The sequence below is a fragment of the Meriones unguiculatus genome, chromosome 14, assembly GCF_030254825.1.
Source record: "Meriones unguiculatus strain TT.TT164.6M chromosome 14, Bangor_MerUng_6.1, whole genome shotgun sequence".
NCBI classification, from domain to species: domain Eukaryota; kingdom Metazoa; phylum Chordata; class Mammalia; order Rodentia; family Muridae; genus Meriones; species Meriones unguiculatus.
Genome location: NC_083361.1, coordinates 48407828 through 48414961, shown reverse-complemented (window position 1 = coordinate 48414961; position 7134 = coordinate 48407828). Strand labels below are relative to the sequence as shown.

General features: G+C 41.1%; 2 non-coding genes across 2 annotated transcripts; both read left to right on the top strand.

The window, feature by feature from the left end:
* Positions 1–65, top strand: LOC132647618 (small nucleolar RNA SNORD109A). The gene has a single exon (XR_009585965.1). It is a non-coding gene; the product is annotated as a small nucleolar RNA SNORD109A (small nucleolar RNA).
* A 3505-nt stretch (positions 66–3570) lies between these two features.
* LOC132647617 (small nucleolar RNA SNORD109A) lies at positions 3571–3635 on the top strand. The gene has a single exon (XR_009585964.1). It is a non-coding gene; the product is annotated as a small nucleolar RNA SNORD109A (small nucleolar RNA).
* The last annotated feature ends 3499 nt before the right edge of the window (positions 3636–7134 follow it).

Sequence of the window (7134 nt, the reverse complement as noted above, 5' to 3'; positions counted from 1 at the left end):
GGATCTATGATGACAACAGGTATCTGAGGACGTTGACTGACTTGAGCAGATGTAATCTGAGGTCCAGATATGAGGACCTTGTGAGACCCATGAGGATTTCAGAGCCTGCCTGGCACTCTTCCCTCTTCAGAGAGGATGAGAACTGTGCAGTTTGGCATCAGATTCTGAGATTTTTCGAAAAAGGCCTCATAAAAGTACCCATACTTGGTTTGATGCATTCTTCATTGCTTTCTATTTTCAAAGAGATTGAAATGATTCCAAGTGATAGGGAGACAGTCTTTACTATAGGAGTAGGCACATATATCAGGTAGAGATGACTGAAGTGCAAATGATATACTCAAAAAATATCTAAGAACTGATGAATTCGAACGTGGTGCTCATTCCTAGTCTCGGTCGATGTACCCTTGCACATATGTGGTAAAGTGTCAGGAGCGGATTTTATGGCTCATACCAGTAGTCCCAAGAATATTGGAGGACAATGACTGCCCTCGCCCTTTACCCAAAGTTGTGTAAAGGCTGACGTATAACAAATAATTCCAGGATCATTCAATTTAGATAGAGGGAAAATTGAAATGGTCTTTCCTGTTGGAGGCTGTGTAAATTCTAGATAATAATGGCTAGGTGATAAGCCAGGGCACCTGTTTGAGACATTCCCTAGTTTTATTGGTGTTCTTCAATTATGTCTTAGCTGCCAAAATCTTCCAGAGCATGTTGTGTTTACCTATCTCTCTCTCTCGCATGGAAACCATCTCAGTTGATCCATCATGGAAATGACAATTGGGCTTTGCTTTCTGTTATTTCTTGTTGTTGTTTCTGTTTTCCACTTGCATACATTCTTCCTCTTATTGCAGCTCTCACACAGATGCACATCATCTCTTCTAACAAAATTTGCGTGTTACCCAAGATCTATGAAAACAACTATTCCTTTAAAAAACAAGGAAAGATATTTCTAAAGAACATGTTGCTAGCTGGTAGACCCACAGTCCTGATAATGGAGCAGACACGCTAACTCTCCAATGAAACAAGTACGAACCACACACAGAATCTTCTTAATATCCTCATGATGAACATAATTAATTCAGAACTGACACACACACACACAGAGATATATATATATATCTTACTACTAACAGACTTTTAGGAAGCAGGAGGATAGGACTCTTGGTAACTCTTGCTGGATACACAATTTCTACAACCATGGTTGAAACTTGAATATCCAATCAAGGACATCATGTAATCTCAGATATGTAGTACAACATACTCTATTAAAAAGCAACCCATGAGTATTTGCCCACAGGCTAGTCAGTTAGTGCGTATAAAACATCTTCTTTTCATCAGTTTTAACCTGAAGCATAGTAGATGATTCCAACGCTCTTCCAAGTGGAAGACTTGAGTTCCATGAATCGAGACATGGTAACATACATGTAGACAAAAAGGCACCTTTGGATTCCCCTTTCTTCCAAGATGAGGTTGCATGGCATGGAAGAAATCTAAAGTCAATTATGGAATACTCTGTTGGATAAACAAGGAAAGAATTCCATGCACAGAGGATAAATTTCAATGACACCCTGAAATCTCAAAGATACCATAGGGCTTACTGACTTTCACCTCTGTGCAACTTGTTCGTTTTGACTTTGAGAAACGAGGAGGAGTTAAGAATGACCATACTGCAATGCTATAGGCAGTGCCTCTTCTTTGCTTTGTTGAACTTCCTTGCTGCCCACTGAGAGGCGTCCACACTGTGTCTGCTGGCACTGGCAAAGATGCTCTCACAGACAGCTTTTGAGGAAGCCATCAGAAGAAGAGAAATTTTTGCCACAGTGGCTAAAATCTGAGGGGATTGGAAGGGAGGAAATGAATTCAATTGTTGGTTCTGGGAAATACTGAACGGCTGGCAGACTTGAAGGTCGGGACACTTTAGAAAGTCAAGGTTGCCTAGACGCATTTCCTTTTCTCTAAACCTTCATACTTATTATGTTGCAGGCTAAAACTTGGAGAGGTGCTTCCCTTCTGGCAGGACAGGTAAGCAGTGACGCTGCTTCCCATGGTGTCTTTTGATTGTAGGCAGGCTGCAGTCTGAGCTGACTAAATATTTACCTACTGTGTACCTCTAGAGATGAGAATCATTTGACGTCCCTCTTATTGCTAAACAACCTAGGCTTCATCTTGCCTCTTGCTGGTGGAACACTTGTTATGGCCCTGGCATTGTAGGGGACTTAGCTAGGTAGTCCCAACCCAAGCAAGTGACAAGGATACTACCTAATACCATTAGTATGTTGATGTGCATTTGGAAAACCATTAGTTGGGTGAAGTTATTGGACTATGTGACTTCTTTTGTAGCTACCCTTGAAGCTTCCAATTCTAAATAATATATCCAGAAGTACTAAGAAAAGCCTTCTCCCAGCTCCTTCCCTTATGGACATTCAAGCTCAAAGAATTAAACTCTTCTTTCTGCCCTGACAGGTGTGGAACCCAAAGGAAGATGATAGGGTGTTAGGAGTCTAGACCCCTAGAGCACAGAACAATAACCCTCAGAAATTTCATCTATCCTTGATCCTCTGGCGTGGATACTAAGAGAGCAACCCATGCGTTTTCACGTCCTTGTAAGTAGCATGGAAACTTGCAATCTTGCCCTCTAAAATTCAGGTGAATTGCCATAAAGTTTTCGCAGCCCCAAACAGAGCTGACAATGAACCATAATTATTCTTTTTATAAATGATTATGGATTATGTTGAGCCAGAAATCTAGTTGTCCATTGTCGGAAAAATCAAAACAAAACAAAACAAAACGAAGAATATTTTTGGTATTAAATGCATTGCCTTCCTTCATCTTGGAAACTGGGTGGATTTGAGTTCATTTGAAGAAACATGACATGAGAGGTGATAAGAAGAGAAGGTTCAGGAATCAGGAACACAGAACCCAACTCCTGTCCCTGTCAATGTCCTGTGGGATACCTGGAAATATATATGGACCTAAATGTAGCTTGGATTGTGTGTTCCAATTTGTTGTCCAAGGAAATATGGAACGAGCTGGTGGTCATGTGACATACATCACAAAATCCTCCAGAGCATTGACAATTGCAGGACAACTTGAAGGCTCAATACTGGGCACTGTAAGATGGAGAGGAACATACATGGAAGAAAGGAACAGGATGAGGAATCCTAAAGTAGGGTTAGGAGGAAGAGCATAGAATCAAAACCGCAAATTAGGATGTTGACAAAATCTTATCTAGATAGGAACAAAGTCATTTTGCTTACTTGAATGTTTTCTCTATTCTTACCAAAATCTCTGTTGTAAAGATTAAGTACATAAGTTCAGGGAACATTCACAGCTACCCGATTTGGGGCCAGTGACACCCACCAAATGCAATGTTTTGACGTCTATTTTTCTCATATTGTGTCAGAGGGGAAAGGCTCTTCAATCCTGTCACTGTGTTTCCCCACCACCTTTGACAGAATGAGCTACATGCCTCCTGCACAGTTGTGAAAATCCTTGTCAAGGCCCAGGAGTCTAGCTCTCTGGGGTTTCACTTGGTAGGTGAAAACTCATGTGTTGAGCGAAGGTCTTTCTGGATCTATGATGACAACAGGTATCTGAGGACGTTGACTGACTTGAGCAGATGTAATCTGAGGTCCAGATATGAGGACCTTGTGAAACCCATGAGGATTTCAGAGCCTGCCTTGCACTCTTCCCTCTTCAGAGAGGATGAGAACTGTGCAGTTTGGCATCAGATTCTGAGATTTTTCGAAAAAGGCCTCATAACTGTACCCATACTTGGTTTGATGCATTCTTCATTGTTTTCTATTTTCAAAGAGATTGAAATGATTCCAAGTGATAGGGAGACAGCCTTTACTATAGGAGTAGGCACATATATCAGGTAGAGATGACTGAAGGTGCAAATGATATACTCAAAACATATCTAAGAACTGATGAATTCGAACGTGGTGCTCATTCCTAGTCTCGGTCGATGTACCCTTGCACATATGTGGTAAAGTGTCAGGAGCGGATTTTATGGCTCATGCCAGTAGTCCCAAGAATATTGGAGGACAATGACTGCCCTCGCCCTTTACCCAAAGTTGTGTAAAGGCTGACGTATAACAAATAATTCCAGGATCATTCAATTTATGTAGAGGGAAAATTGAAATGGTCTTTCCTGTTGGAGGCTGGGTAAATTCTAGATAATAATGGCTAGGTGATAAGCCAGGGCACATGTTTGAGACATTCCCTAGTTTTATTGGTGTTCTTCAATTATGTCTTAGCTGCCAAAATCTTCCAGAGCATGTTGTGTTTACCTATCTCTCTCTCTCGCATGGAAACCATCTCAGTTGATCCATCATGGAAATGACAATTGGGCTTTGCTTTCTGTTATTTCTTGTTGTTGTTTCTGTTTTCCACCTGCGTACATTCTTCCTCTTATTGCAGCTCTCACACAGATGCACATCATCTCTTCTAACAAAATTTGCGTGTTACCCAAGATCCATGAAAACAACTATTCCTTTAAAAAACAAGGAAAGATATTTCTAAAGAACATGTTGCTAGCTGGTAGACCCACAGTCCTGATAATGGAGCAGACACGCTAACTCTCCAATGAAACAAGAACGAACCACACACTGAATCTTCTTAATATCCTCATGATGAACATAATTAATTCAGAACTTACACACACACACACACAGATATATATATATCTTACGACTAACAGACTTTTTGGAAGCAGGAGGATAGGACTCTTGGTAACTCTTGCTGGATACACAATTTCTACAACCATGGTTGAAAATTGAATATCCAATCAAGGACATCATGTAATCTCAGATGTGTAGTACAACATACTCTATTAAAAAGAAACCCATGAGTATTTGCCCACAGGCTAGTCAGTTAGTGCGTACAAAACATCTTCTTTTCATCAGATTTAACCTGAAGCATGGTAGATGATTCCAACGCTCTTCCAAGTGGAAGACTTGAGTTCCATGAATTGAGACATGGTAACATACATGTAGACAAAAAGGCACCTTTGGATTCCCCTCTCTTCCAAGATGAGGTTGCATGGCATGGAAGAAATCTAAAGTCAATTATGGAATACTCTGTTGGATAAACAAGGAAAGAATTCCATGCACAGAGGATAAATTTCAATGACACCCTGAAATCTCAAAGATACCATAGGGCTTACTGACTTTCACCTCTGTGCTACTTGTTCGTTTTGACTTTGAGAAACGAGGAGGAGTTAAGAATGACCATACTGCAATGCTATAGACAGTGCCTCTTCTTTGCTTTGTTGAACTTCCTTGCTGCCCACTGAGAGGAGTCCACACTGTGTCTGCTGGCACTGGCAAAGATGCTCTCACAGACAGCTTTTGAGGAAGCCATCAGAAGAAGAGAAATTTTTGCCCCAGTGGCTAAAATATGAGGGGATTGGAAGGGAGGAAATGAATTCAATAGTTGGTTCTGGGAAATACTGAACGGCTGGCAGACTTGAAGGTCGGGACACTTTAGAAAGTCAAGGTTGCCTAGACGCATTTCCTTTTCTGATAACCTTCATACTTATTATGTTGCAGGCTAAAACTTGGAGAGGTGCTTCCCTTCTGGCAGGACAGGTAAGCAGTGACGCTGCTTCCCATGGTGTCTTTTGTTTGTAGGCAGGCTGCAGTCTCGGCTGACTAAATATTTACTTACTGTGTACCTCTAGAGATGAGAATCATTTGACGTCCCTCTTATGGCTAAACAACCTAGGCTTCATCTTGCCTCTTGCTGGTGGAACACTTGTTATGGCCCTGGCATTGTAGGGGACTTAGCTAGGTAGTCCCAACCCAAGCAAGTGACAAGGATACTACCTAATACCATTAGTATGTTGATGTGCATTTGGAAAACCATTAGTTTGGTGAAGTTATTGGTCTATGTGACTTTCTTTTGTAGCTACCCTTGAAGCTTCCAATTCTAAATAATATATCCAGAAGTACTAAGAAAAGCCTTCTCCCAGCTCCTTCCCTTATGGACATTCAAGCTCAAAGAATTAAACTCTTCTTTCTGCCCTGAGTGGTTTTGGAACCCAAAGGAAGATGATAGGGTGTTAGGAGTCTAGACCCCTAGAGCACAGAACAATAACCCTCACAAATTTCATCTATCCTTGATCCTCTGGCGTGGATACTAAGAGAGCAACCCATGCGTTTTCACGTCCTTGTAAGTAGCATGGAAACTTGCAATCTTGCCCTCTAAAATTCAGGTGAATTGCCATAAAGTTTTCGCAGCCCCAAACAGAGCTGACAATGAACCATAATTATTCTTTTTATAAATGATTATGGATTATGTTGAGCCAGAAATCTAGTTGTCCATTGTCGGAAATCAAAACAAAACAAAACGAAGAATATTTTTGGTATTAAATGCATTGCCTTCCTTCATCTTGTAAACTGGGTGGATTTGAGTTCATTTGAAGAAACATGACATGAGAGTTGATAAGAAGAGAAGGTTCAGGAATCAGGAACACAGAACCCAACTCCTGTCCCTGTCAATGTCCTGTGGGATACCTGGAAATATATATGGACCTAAATGTAGCTTGGCTTGTGTGTTCCAATTTGTTGTCCAAGGAAATGTGGAACGAGCTGGTGGTCATGTGACATACATCACAAAATCCTCCAGAGCATTGACAATTGCAGGACAACTAGAAGGCTCAATACTGGGCACTGTAAGATGGAGAGGAACATACATGGAAGAAAGGAACAGGATGAGGAATCCTAAAGTAGGGTTAGGAGGAAGAGCATAGAATCAAAACCGCAAATTAGGATGTTGACAAAATCTTATCTAGATAGGAACAAAGTCATTTTGCTTACTTGAATGTTTTCTCTATTCTTAACAAAATCTCTGTTGTAAAGATTAAGTACATAAGTTCAGGGAACATTCACAGCTACCCGATTTGGGGCCAGTGACACCCACCAAATGCAATGTTTTGACCTCTATTTTTCTCATATTGTGTCAGAGGGGAAAGGCTCTTCAATCCTGTCACTGTGTTTCCCCACCACCTTTGACAGAATGAGCTACATGCCTCCTGCACAGTTGTGAAAATCCTTGTCAAGGCCCAAGAGTCTAGCTCTCTGGGGTTTCACTTGGTAGGTGAAAACTCATGTGTTGAGCGAAGGCCTTTCT